Source organism: Rhinolophus sinicus, linkage group LG06 (assembly GCF_036562045.2).
Source record: "Rhinolophus sinicus isolate RSC01 linkage group LG06, ASM3656204v1, whole genome shotgun sequence".
NCBI classification, from domain to species: Eukaryota; Metazoa; Chordata; class Mammalia; order Chiroptera; family Rhinolophidae; genus Rhinolophus; species Rhinolophus sinicus.
Window position 1 is genome coordinate 57,661,880 of NC_133756.1, and position 14,005 is coordinate 57,675,884.

The following is a 14,005-nucleotide window of genomic DNA, read 5'->3' on the forward strand; positions in this document are numbered from 1 at the left end:
TCCAGTTATAATTTGAGTTCAGTTGACATGCATCCTTACATTAAAAACATTACATTAAAAATAGTGAGTCAAATGTGTATCTGCCTTTGATAATGGAGTTTAGGAAGGAAGAAATGAAGGTGCAGATTTATTCTTGTGGTGTCTGAGTGAGCCTCTGTTTCTTACAATAAAAAGTACCAAAGTAGGACAATAATTATGTTGATGATCTGTCATTGGCAGATATTTATAAAGGTAAAATGATGTTAACCACACATCAAATAATGTTGGTATAGACACGATATCTCTCCAATGTAAATATTACAGATAAAATATTTCCTTCTTTTAAAAAAGCTAACTTTTCTTTTTCTCCTAGAATATTTATACTTGTAAACTTTAACCATGTAAGCTAATTTTTTTAAGTGTCCAAACGGCATATATTCTGAAACATTTACCAGCTATCATCTTGTTTCATGATGGCTAACCAAGTTTTATTTTCTTTTAATAATATAACAAAATCGATAAATTTTTTATTGAACAGATGAATACAAAAATACATAAATATTATATTGAACAAATTAATATTAATAATTAAGAACACCTTAGTCAGTTATAACTTTGAAATAGTTGAGTTACTTTGAATTGTAGCCGCTTCACAAACTTTCAGTACAATTGAAAAACATAAAAATGAAAGCATATAGCTTTTTTATATTGTGAAAAACTAATTTAGTTTTGTTTAGTTTTCTCAATTTTTTTTTCTTCTACTTGCTTTGTTAACACTCTTAAGAGTTGACAGAGTTTTTAAGCTACATATACAGAAAAGAGCAAAAATTGAAATCTAGAATGTAATGTATTTTTTAGGACACCAGTTCAGGTTATCCAATGTGTGAGTTCTTACTATGTGTCTAGTAGAGAGCTAGTGCTGTGGGAGTTAACTTCAGTATACAATATTTAACCAATGGTCACACTAGGCGGTCTGTGTTACATCAATTCTTTGATATATTTTGAAATACTATTTGTGATCTGCTGTGTGATCTGGTTTATGATATATATTATTTTTATATATACATTATCAACATACATGAGCAAGCTTATTGTTTTGTTAAATATCTCCATACACTTGCTAATATTTTATCTGTTTTATTTATATTTTTATGATAAAAATGTTAAGATTGTCCATGGTATTTCCAGATTTGTCAGTTTTCTTTAAATTTGGCTTGTTTCTGCTTTGTGTATTTCAAGGCTCCATTAAGTAATACACATTCTTTATATTGTTTTGCTTCTATTAGAATCTTCATTTTATTAGAATGAAATAATTGCCCTATTGAAAGCTTTTGCTTTAAATTTTCATGCTTACAGTCTCAGATTCTAACAGACGTGTAATATTAGTTTCTCTTAACATTTTGCATTTCATTCCATTTCTGGTCTATCAATACATTTAGTACTTTGAAGTTATTTAATAGTATCTTTTATATTTTATCTGCTATTTGCCATATGTTGGATCAAAGAGGAAGGATTTCAAAGCATGAATTTATAACATCTTAATTAGGTATCAGGAAGTTTTAAAATGTCATGCATACCCTTCCCCTGAGCAGTTTGCAAGTAAATTAAGGAGAAAAGATTCTATGCATGAAATATTTAGAGAATACAAAACAGATTGTAATAAAAACAAAAACTTGTACCTGATTATACAAAAATAATCAGGGAAGACTTTTTTGGATGTGGCAGTAGTTAAGATTTTTATTAAGGAATGAGTAAGCTTTGAATGGACAAGGAATATGTGAATTTTAACTTTTGTACAGATTTACTTTATTATATGCCTTGAAGATGTAGTTTATCTACCTTTCATTTGTGATTTTTAGGGTTACAAAGACAGTGTGTTAAATTGTAGAGCCTTGGTGCACAAACAAGTGCTAATACTGAAAGAGAACAGCTTTATAGGTGTCCTAGCTGTTTAATGTAAAAACTTGTTCTAAGAATCATTCAGTTTTGAAGGAACTGATACAAGAAGTGAAAATGTGTGCATGTGTCTGTCTTGTCTTTTAAGAAATAGTAAGACTGCAACTACTGTGTGATTGCATTTAAAGGAATATTCTTCCAGGAAAGTATTAGTAACAACTAATTGGATCAGTATTGACTCATTTCCCACAGAAATTCAGTATCTAAAGCTAAGTGTATCTTATTTCCCTCTGTGCCTGAGTTTCCAATATTAAACTTCTTCATAAACTTTTTATATCCTCAGGAAAGTCTAAAAATAATTTCACTGCATAAAGCTCTAATATACCTCCGATGCCTGCTATTCAGTGTCCTTCCTAGGGGTTCATCGCACATGCCAAAGCCACTAAGTGGATAGTAATAAGAGGCAAGACATTCACAAATAGGCTAAGCTTATTTTATGCCTCTGTTTAAGTCTCTCGTATTCACACTGCACATAAGTCCATCCAGCCATTTTTACAGAAATAAATGGATATAATTGGCCCTGTGCCTTGTTAGTTCTGATGGTTAGGATAGACTAATAGCATTCCAAGTGAAGAAAAATGTGTAGCTCTTCTATTGCACAGAGAAGAGCAACTGCAGGTTTTAGCCACAGGCTTTGGCAAGGTCTGTAAGTAGATGACTAAATAGTTTCAAAGTAGGTGATGGAAATCAGGAGACAGGAAGATTAACCCACAAGACATGTCTGTTTTAAGTCAGCTTGACTTTCATTTATTGCAATCCTGACATTGGAATAAACCTGTTAAATATATTTTCAAAATACAACCAAGTGGTAAAATGTGATACCTCTCTTTAAAGCTTTTTTAATTGAATGCACCTGGTGCTATTTTTGACCAACTTAACTTAATGCCACACACAGGCAAGCAGGACCTAATTCCCTATTAAGCAATAAAGATGTTTATAAGAGCAAATGTTTTCTGGGTCAAGTCCATAAATTTTATGTATATGTATATGTATATGTATATGTATATGTATATGTATATGTATATGTATATGTATATGTATATGTATATGTATATGTATATATGTATACACATGTGTGTATAGGTATATGTGCATATGTATATATGTATGGGTGTATATATATGTATGGCATATGTACATAGGTATATATGTGCATAAATATAAATGTAAATATGTACATATATACTATAAATGTAAATACATCAATACACACTCTGTATTTCTTAACTTGTATTATAATTGTCAACTTGTGTTACTGAATACTAATTTTATAGTGATCTCTTTTGTGCAGTGAATTGATCTTCCTATATTATGAGAGGGATTCCCTAATTATTTAAAGTTCTCAGTCATCTTAAGTCTAAAACTAAAATTCTTTAAAACACATGAAAAATAATTCTGTTTCTTGAATAATCATTGGCTGAGTCCTCTCATTCCAGATGTGGCTGTTTAAGATCTCAAATATTACTCAGAGACCGAGTTCTTACCTAACCCACCCGAATTCACCCACTAACCCTTTCTCCAGAGAGCTGGTATAGAAGCTGCAGGTCAGGAAGTAGAAAGCTAACTTTATGTCCCTGTACACAACACTAATATAGTCAAAATTAAGGGAACTGCACTATTGATGCAAGAGCACAAAAAAGAGATACCTGAGAATTTTTATGATTTACTTCAGTTGAGGGAACTTTGCACAAAAATTTATTGAGCATTTACAGTCACTGGGAATGGAATGATAATCTAAACTAAATCCCTGTCTTCAATGACCTTACACCTAAAAATGTTCTTGTCTAACCTTCCCTCTTAATTGTCACTGCCATGGTTATTGCCATTGTCACAGATTACTCCCGGGCAACCGTCAGTAGACAGTAGTTCCAAGGGTGTGTGTGTGTGTGAGAGAGAGAGACAGAGAGAGAGAGAGAGAGAGAGAGAGAGAGAGAGAGAGAGAGAGAGAGACTGCAGGTGCAGAGAATTGAAGTAATCTTACTCCTCAGTGAATAGCATCATCATTGTCAGGTTGGCCAAGAGTAGTTTTATTACTCTTCATCCACACTTGATCCTGTCTCCCATCCACTTCTCTCATATGCATACACATCACAGTGTATATGTATACAGGCCCATGCATCACTAACTATAGCCATTTACTTATTAATTCCTCTAGTGACAAACTAGTGACCTGCATTACCTCCAATTCCCCACTACCCACCCCTGACACACACAAACACCCGTGCCCACGCTCTAATGGAAGTCCTAATTCATGTTTACCTGCTATGTGAGGACATGCTAAGGTACACATAGCAGGTAAACATGAATTAGGACTTCCATTAGAGTGTGGGTCTGGGTGTTCTGGGGGGCAGAAACTACTCACGGTACTATAAGCAGAGAGCAACATAAAACAGGAATAAGTCTTCACAAATCATAGGACGGGCTAGAGGAATGAGGACAAGTGAAAGCCCTACTAGATTTCAGGGAATCTAGGAGCCTGAGGAACTGTAGCTCCCTCTGCATTGAGGTGTGTGGTTGCCAGCACGATGTCCAGAGGCCACCGTGAAATCTGTTTCCCAAACCCAAGTACCTCCTCCATATCATGTGCTGGTCTCTCATTGTTGAATCTTGGCTGCAAACTAGGCCCTAGGTTTCCAGCCCTTGCATAACAAGGAAGAGCAAGTAGGAAAGAGCCCATCCTTGTTCTATTTTCTGGGTTGATTACCCCTAACTTTATCTTTCAGACCAGGTTTTGGACTTTTTTCCTGCACTGTTTTTAATTTATGAGAATTCTCTCCCATTCTGACTTTCTTTTGTATAGAGTTTGGTTCTTTTTTTTTTTTTAATGTATGTGATATAGTATTCTCTTTCTTCTCTGGAAATAATAGTTCTTTTGAAATTTTATTTTCTCTGCATTGTGTTGATTTCAAGCATATTTCTGTTTCTGTTTATTTTAGCCTCTGTCTTTCAGTATGTCGGAGTCTTTCCTTTATGTGCCTAGTAGTGATATCTGTCCATTCTTGTTTCAGAATGAGGCACTAAAATGCTGCTTGGAAGGTCTCCAAGTGGGAATGAGTCTTGTTCTGTGGCAGTCTTCATTGCTGGGCAATCCACATGATGGGGACATTTTATTCGGGAATGCCCAAATGGCATTTTCTGTTGGTCTCTGCTCTTGACTGGTCATGTTTCAAGAAAGGAAATTTCCCACGAGGAAGGCAAACAGTGAGGTGATGGGACTTGGAAAAGGGTCTAATTAGACTGATCTGACTGAGCTTCGTGGAGACACAAAGCCCAACAAAGGAACTGTAGGTCAGTTTGTAGATATTTATTTAGTCTTCTTTCAATTTTAGTATATGTGCTGCCAAAGCGAGCACTTTAGTCTTCTTTCAAAAAGATGACACATTCTTACTCCTGCCTTTGCTTGGGTCTGATGTCCCCAACCCCAGGGTCTGCCTGGGTCAACTTGTACACCTGGCACATGTCCAGTCCTCTGCTGGAGTAGAGGAAGAGTGTCACTGGCCTGGGAAGATGATTTGGAGGTTCAAATGCTCTTGTATTTAAACCTTTTATCTTTCCTTCTGGTTACAGCCCCAAGTGATTCCCACCTTTAGCAGTAAGAGCTGCCTCTGATTCCTGGGCATGTCCAGGATTGTGCCACAGTGTGAAATCATTCCTCTGGTTTCCTTTCCCCACCACTCCTTCTTCCCTTCTATGGGCTCAGCTAGATTCTCTGTTCTGTAAATAAGCTGCTACATATCTGTTCTTTCCAAGTTTCTAAAATACTTTCTTTTTTGATGATGTCTCCTCTCCAGTTCTCTCCTTAGGAAGTTGTGTATCCTTTATCCTTTTTATGTCGTTTCAGGAGATAACAGAGATAAATGTTAGATTTAACTTCTGCGATGGTGGAAAATAATGAGTAAAAATGCTACATGGAGCCTTCTAAATGGAAATACTCTTATATTTTAAAACAATAAAGTTGAGATAGACATGTATGAGTACTGATCTTTGTCTAGGTGTCTATCTATCCATCCATATTCTATATTTTTTTTATGAGTTTAGTAGGTATAATATGGTTTTTGATGAGTTTTCTCCTTCAATATAATAGAATATCAATGCTATTGTCAATCTCTGTAAGATACACTGAAATTTGCTCCAACATCTGAGAACAATCATCGTCAAATATGTACAATGTTTATGAAGAAGTTAGTGCTGGAATGAATTTCTTAGTTATCCAGGTTATGATCATTTAAATATCTTAAAAATGGTTACAAGCTGTGTCAGAAGTCTACTTTTGAATTGAGAGTCTGCCTTTGTCAAACATGAATGTGATAAAGTCTCACAAATACTGTGGGTTAATTTCAAGTTTACATTCAAAAGGTTTTTATTTTATCCAAATATTGTTCATCCTTCCAAATGTAAATTTCTCACACTTTCCTTCTGAATTTGCCACTCAATGTATTATTTTGATTAGTGTTGTCAGGAAGTACCTAAACATTTTTCCTTCTTGATGGGTAGCTAAGATTCTTCAACAGATTCTTTATTAGTCACAGGCTGCTATCATTTGTGCGGGAAAGTGTAAGAACATACGGGTTCTGGATTTTGGGGTATTTCTTATTCTCTAAATTACTCTTGGCCTCAACTTTACTCTTCTACACAAGAAGGGGCAAGATTGAAATCACTGATTGTAGTAGAGGATGAACATAGAAATATCACTGATTAGACAGCGTGGGCATGTGTGTCAATAGTGATTACGAGCATGGATTCAAGAGTCAGACATACCTGGCTTCAAATCCTAACTGCTGTGCCTATTAGTTTTGTGACTCATTACTTAATTTTTCTAAGCATAACATGTCTTCATCTATAAAATTGGGGTAATAATAAGGGTTCTTGCTCATATGCCTTTAAGTGTTTGTAAAACTTAAATATAATAAAATTTGTAAGGCATTTAACTAATGCTTCAAATGCAGTGAGCACCCAGTAAACATTAGCAACAACTCTAAGACACCAACATTAGTGTTGCATCAAAATGGTGTGTAAGACTGTGGAGAGAAAACTAATCAAATAATTTATTCATATATTTGACATTGATTGAGCACCTCCTAAGTGCCAGATGTTCTACGCACTGATATAATTGTAAAATGCCCTGCCCACAGAGTTTACTTACACTTCAGAGGGAAACAATAAAAATATGATATAAAAATATAATTCAATATTGGTAATATATAGTGAAAAAAGCCTCAAAGAAAAATAAAGTAGGATAGAGGAATGCAGAATAATTTGGAATGGCATATGTTCTTTTATATAGGGTAGCACAGAAAGCTTCTCTGAGGAGGAAACATTGGAGAGGAGACTGGAGTAGACCATCCAGATATCTGAGGGAAGAGCTTTCTAGGCAGTGGGTTGAGGATATGCAAAGACCCTGTGTGTTAGTAAACTTTCCATGTTAGAAGAATAGCAAGGAGGCCATGTTACTACAGATAGGGTGGGAGGTAACTACAGGAGATAAAGGCAGAGATATAAACGGAGGTCAGAAATGTAAGACCTTGTAGAACATGATAAAGACTTTGGATTTTATTCTAAGTATAATTAGAAACTATCTGAGTATCATTAACAGGGAATAAACATGATTTGACTTAAGTTTCATTTATACATGGGTTTCAATCTTCTGGGAAAAGTTGCTAAATCCCTCTGGCTTGTTTCTATACTTTTCTTTGGAAGGTTTAAAAGAGAGAATGCATGTGAAAGCGACAAATACAATGTCTGGCACAAAGTACCTGCTCAGTATTCTTAAACGTTAGAAATTCTTCCTTTTCACCTAAAAGTCTGGGACAAGAATATATACAAGACCAGCTTCAACCAGTGTTTTCTTTCCTACAATGTGGTTAATCCCAGCTCCTGACATTACCTTCATTTCAGCCATTCTTTCTATGAAAGCGTTTTTTGTTTGTTTGTTTGTTTGTTTTTAATCTAAAAGACTCCCATAGTAGCATTTAACACAAGTTAATTATGTTAGTTACACTGGCATTTACTAACAGGAGTCATTAGTTACTAGTTGGTAGTTTGAGCAAACTCGGAACAAGACTTGCATTGTGATTGATAGTGTGGTAAAGGGACATGTATCTCATATGGGACACTGCAGAGAGCCCATTTGTGGGCCCACAGAGAGCAGTATGACCTCTGGACCTGGGGTTGGAAAGAGGAAGTTGGATAGCAGCAATGTGAGGGCGACTGATGGATAAGATGTTGTTTTCAGACAGCCCTAGACTCTGGGCTGGGATTCTTTTTTTTCCTTCACACTTGAGAAGTACTCATATATGTCACATAGAGCCACACAAAGAGTAACAGACACACTCATGCCGGAGGCCAAGATTTCAGAGCCAAGCTCTTCTCAGGTTCAAGGTTTGACACCTGAGGCTTTCCTAGACTAAGTGTTTCATTTTGGAAAGAGCATTTTCCATTTGATCTTTGCTTCTTATTTGGTCCTTCTTAGTTTCTTCTTTCATTATAATATTTGGATTGGGCCATTGCCTTTCAGTGACTCAGAATGTGGATATTCAGGGCTATGGATTTCTTTTCTATCTAAAGCATCAATTGTAAAATCTAAGGGTAGGCGAGGGCCTCAGTAAAATATATACTTTCTTGTCAATGAGTCAAAGAATGCCTACCAGCTTGGACATTATTTACTTGAATATTATATATTTTTTTAAGTATTGGGAAAACATTTTTCTAACGTAATTATACCTGGAATACTAATGAAGTCCGTAGCAAATTATAAAGATGTCCTCTGGGTCTGCTTCATATGGAAATACATCTTACATTTTTCATGACACAATTTAGCACTTTTACAGCAGATATGGCACCATATATTGAGGTTTCCATATAGACTAAAACTCAATATTGAATCCTTAGCTCTTCAAAGCTGAAAACAGAGGGGAAATCAGTCCAGACTCAGTCCTGACTCATGTCTTCATCTAACTGGGGGTACAGGAATGCTTCTTCTCTGGCCTCAGGAAAGACTCACAACTTTGACCCTTTCATCCCAAGTTAAAGCTCTGAACAAACCTACAACAAAATTGTGATAATTGCTACATAGTAAAAGATTCATGTTCTTCACCTCTCAAATGGGAGGGGTAAATGAAAATGAATGAGAAGATAGGTGATATTTTCTTTTGAATACTCTTGGCTTATTCTCCAAATCTTACTCTTTGTTATTTTTTTCATAAGAAATTCAGTGTTAGCTATCACTATAAATTTTCTTGCAGCTCTTCCAATTAAGTTATTCGGGATTTAGTTTCTTGTCCTTTTACCAACATTCCAACCAGCTACTGCTTCTCCTTTTTATGTAATAGGTGGGAAATTCTTTCTAATTCAATGATAAAATAGTTTCCAGCAGGTAAAATCTCCATCAACTTTTCTTGACTGTTATTTTTAACTGAATTATATTTCCACTCATTGTTTCTTTCTCTATTCTGTTTTGAAGGTAACCATTCTAACTATATTCTTGATCCTATACTTTTCCTACCTTCTTAGTGAACTTGTTCTAATTACTCACTCTTCCTCTACTTAAAGTTTTCAATCATCATTTGATCTTCCCACTCTAATTTCTGATTAAAGACTTTTCATATTAAAAATGTTATTTTCTCAGTCTTCCCTTCCCATCAAGATCACCCTTTCCATCTTTTACACATCATGTACACACTACTTTGAGAAGCCACTGCACAATTTAACTCTCACTCCTCTATTCATGTCTCTGTACTCTTTCTCTATACCATCTTACAAACTGTTCCTTCAAAATTACCTTCTAATTTGTGTCCAGTGTCCTGTCTTCTTCCTGATTGTGCATTTACATTTCCTATGAACTTGAAATGTTGACCACTCACTCTTACTCAAAAATGACACCAACCTGGTCCCCCTTGCCACACTTCTTCAAAAACTCAAGTATTTATGGATGTATATTTTATATCAGGTAATATGCTGGGTCTAGGGGTCAAAAATAACTAAAATACAGTTTCAAATTGGATGGAGTCCACATTCTAGTAAGGAATACTAGACTAGTAGTACTAGAGTAATACAAACCTGTACACAAAGAGAATACACAAATCTTTGTCATACTACCTTTTCTGATAATCAGGTGAACTAGATTTCCAGAAACTTTGTCCTAACAAAACAAAACAAAACAAAACAAAAACCTACAACAAAATAACTGAAATTGATCCAAACTATTTTGTGTAAACATCTCTTTAAATGCCTTGTTTATCTCACAGAAAAGCAAAGGAAATCTTCAAGACCAAAAAAATAAATAAATAAAATAAAAATATGAATCAAGATTGTTGGTAAAAAAAGAACTCTGGAAGTAGTGCTTTCCCTGAGAGCAGCCTGATCCTGAATTATAGTGTCAGACAGAAGCATAATTAGGAGACAAACTTGGTACCAATCAAAGTGGATGTCTGATCAGAGAAAGGCCTCCCCCTCTCATCTTTCCACCACAATCCACCCTCCAACTTTACATAAAATTTACACTTATGAAGGATAACTTCCTCAGCAATAACTATTTTTTAGAAAAGGAAGATCTGGGAAGCCCCAGTTCAGAAAGCCCGGAGAGAATAGTTACAATGAAATTGACACTTCCAACCTAACATAGTAGGGGGGGAAAAAATGAACACCAGAAAGAAAAATCAGAAATGACTGAAATATCAACAAGGAAAGCCAGAAGGCAATGAAATAATATATTAAAGCTGCCAGGAGGAAATAACAACCTAGAATTATATACCTAGTTAAACTAACTTTCAAAGTATGGCAAAGTAAAGACATTCAGAGAATTTTATACCAAAAAATATCTCTCACAAATGTTCCTTCCTAAAGGCCAAATTAAGAAGAGGAAAAATTGTACTAGAAAAAAAGGTGAAGAAAGAAAATATTGAACATGTGTGTAAATATAAACAAACATTGATTGTATAAAGCCATAATAACAACTACTTTGTGAGGGTAATAAAAACAAGATTGAATTGAGTACAGTTGACCCTTGAATAATATGGGAATTAGGGGTACCAACACACACACCTACCCACCCTGCACAGTCGAAAATTTGCATATAACTTTTGACCCACCAAAAACTTAACTACTAATAGCCTACTGTTGACCAGAGGCTTTACCAATAACATAAATAGTTAATTAACACATATTTTGTACATTATATGTATTATATACTGTATTTATAAAATCAAGTAAGCTAGAGAAAATAAAATATCAAGAAAACCATAGGGAAATGAAAATATATGTACAGTATTTATTGAAAACATTCTGCATATAAGTGGACCCATACAGTTCAAACCCATGTTTTTCAAGGGTTAACTGTACTTACAATAATACAGCATATAAATCAGAAGATGGTAATTAGAGTTAAAGTATCTTAGCTTTATTATTCTTCATCAGGATGGTAAATATTTTTATCAATTTTAGCCTAAAAGCTTCACGTCTAGAGTAACCATTAAAACAGTTGAAATAGAATCTATAACTAAACACACACACACACACACACACACACACACACACACACACACAGAGAGAGAGAAGAACTTCCACTCCTATTCAAGATAGAATAGCACCAGATAAACCCTCCTACCCAAAATAACAATAACACACACACACACACACACACACACGCAAAAAAAAAAAAAATATATATATATATATATATATATATATATATATATATATATATATATATAAAACAAAAGTTTCCAAAACACTGCAACTCAGGCAATGAAGTACAATGATCTCTGAGACAAAAAAATACCAGATGAGCCTTATGAAACTACAGGTTAGTACCATGAGAACGTTTTCAGAATGTGGCACAGGGAGGGGGACATAAGTGAAACCTGACAGATTCCCTGAATTGAGGAGATGGGAGTCTGGGAGTCCAAGCCAGCCAGAATTCTCAGGACAGAATAATAGAGAAGAGAGCTACCTAGAAAGCAAACTCCAGAAAACTGCAGCAGATTCCCCTTGATTACTAATTAATGCATAATGTGTGGAAACAGGAAAATAACCACCTGAAAGAAATAGATGGAACAATGATTGGCATTTACATGAGGCTAGGAATAGTGCCTGTTTCAACCAGTATTACTGGAAAGCCTCATGTTTCATAGGCATTCGTAGAGCCTTCATAAGGGTGGAGTGGGGGACAATTTGCCCTTTACTGAGCACTGCTGTGGCCTGGCTCAACACCTTTTAAAGCAAGATCCAAATAGACCAAAATGATTTAAAATAACTTAATTGTATCCCAAAATGAAGCTCAAAAATATGTATAAATATTTTAAAAAACACTTAGCACCCAAAACAATACAAATGCATTGTGCCCAGCATGCAATTAAAAAAAAAAAAAATTTTTAGCAGGCATGCAAAGAAATAGGAAAATACGACCGTGATGTTTAGAAAAATCTCCCAATTGAAACCAACAAAAAACTAATATAGATGTTAGACTTAGACAATGACATTAAAGCGTATGTTCAAAAAGTTAAGCAGAAACATGGAAGATATTTTTTTAAAAACATCGTAATTGAACTTCTAGAGATGAAAACAGCAGTGTCTGAGATGAAAACGTGCAGGATGGAAATAATGGCAGATTGCAAAAGGAAAGATTAGCAATGGAAATTATCCAAAATTAAACACAGAAAAGTTAAAAATAGAGAATCAGTGAATTGGACCATTTCAAGCAGCTTAATATATATGTTATTGGAGTCCCCAAAGGAGGGAAGGATGAATAGGAAAAAACAAATAGGAAGAAATAATGGTTTTAAAAATGCTCATTTTACAAAAAAACTATAAACACACAGAACTAAATTGAACAAAACCCTAGCACAGGAAACAAAAACAGTAAAGTAAGGCACAGCATCATCAAATTTTTCAGCGCCACAGACAACATCATCCTCTTCATGATAAAAGGCAAATATAAAAACTTACAGTTAACATCATACTTAATGGCGAAACACCAAATGCTTTCTCCCTACCATCAAGAACAAAACAAGAATGTTTGCTCTCATCATTTCTATTTAACATTGTACTGGAGGTTTTAGTCAATCCATAAGGCAAGAAAAAAGGAATAAAAGGCATCCAGAATAGAAAAGAAAAACTTTATTCACATACTATATGATTCTTTATGCAGAAAATCCAATGAAGTCAACTAAAAGGTAACTATAAGTAATGTGAGCCTTCTAAGGTTATGGAATAAAATATCAATGAACAAAAACCAATTGCATTTCTGTATACTAGAACAGAACAATTATAAATTGAAATTTTTAAAAGTTTAAATGCCCAAACAGAAAATATTTAGAAATATGTCTGACAAAATATGTAAAAGACCTGTTCACTGAAAACTACAAAATATTTCCAAGAGAGATTAAACAAGACATAATTACATAGAAAGATATACTGTCTCCGTGGTGTGGAACTCAATACCATTAAGATGTCAATTCTCCATATACTGATTTACAGATTTAACACAATCCCAATCAAAATTCCTAAGGCTTTATGGAAAATGATCAGGTGATTCTAAAATTCTTATGGAAATGCAAAGGACCTAGAATAAATGAAACAACTCTGAAAAACAAAAAGGGATAACTAACACTACCTGATTACAAGATATAATTTTTTTTAATTAAAGTTTATTGGGGTGACAATTGTTAGTAAAGTTACATATATTTCAGGTGTACAATTCTGTGTTACATCATCTATAAATCTCATTGTGTGTTCACCACCCAGAGTCAGTTTTCCTTCCATCACCATATATTTGATCCCCTTTACACTCATCTACCACCCTCCCTCCTTACCCTCTGGTAACCACTAAACTATTGTCTGTGTGCAAGATATAATTTAACTACAATATCAGTACTATTGTATTGTTAGCTATCGAAGTCCACATAGACAAGTAAATCAACAGAACAGGGAGTCCAGAAATAGGCCCACACATATAGAGAAAATAGATTTTTTATTGTGATAAAAGATAGTAGAGACAATTGATTTTTGACTAATGTAGAAAGGTAAATCAGTGGAGAAAAAAACACTCATTTCAACAAATTACGCTAGCATAGCT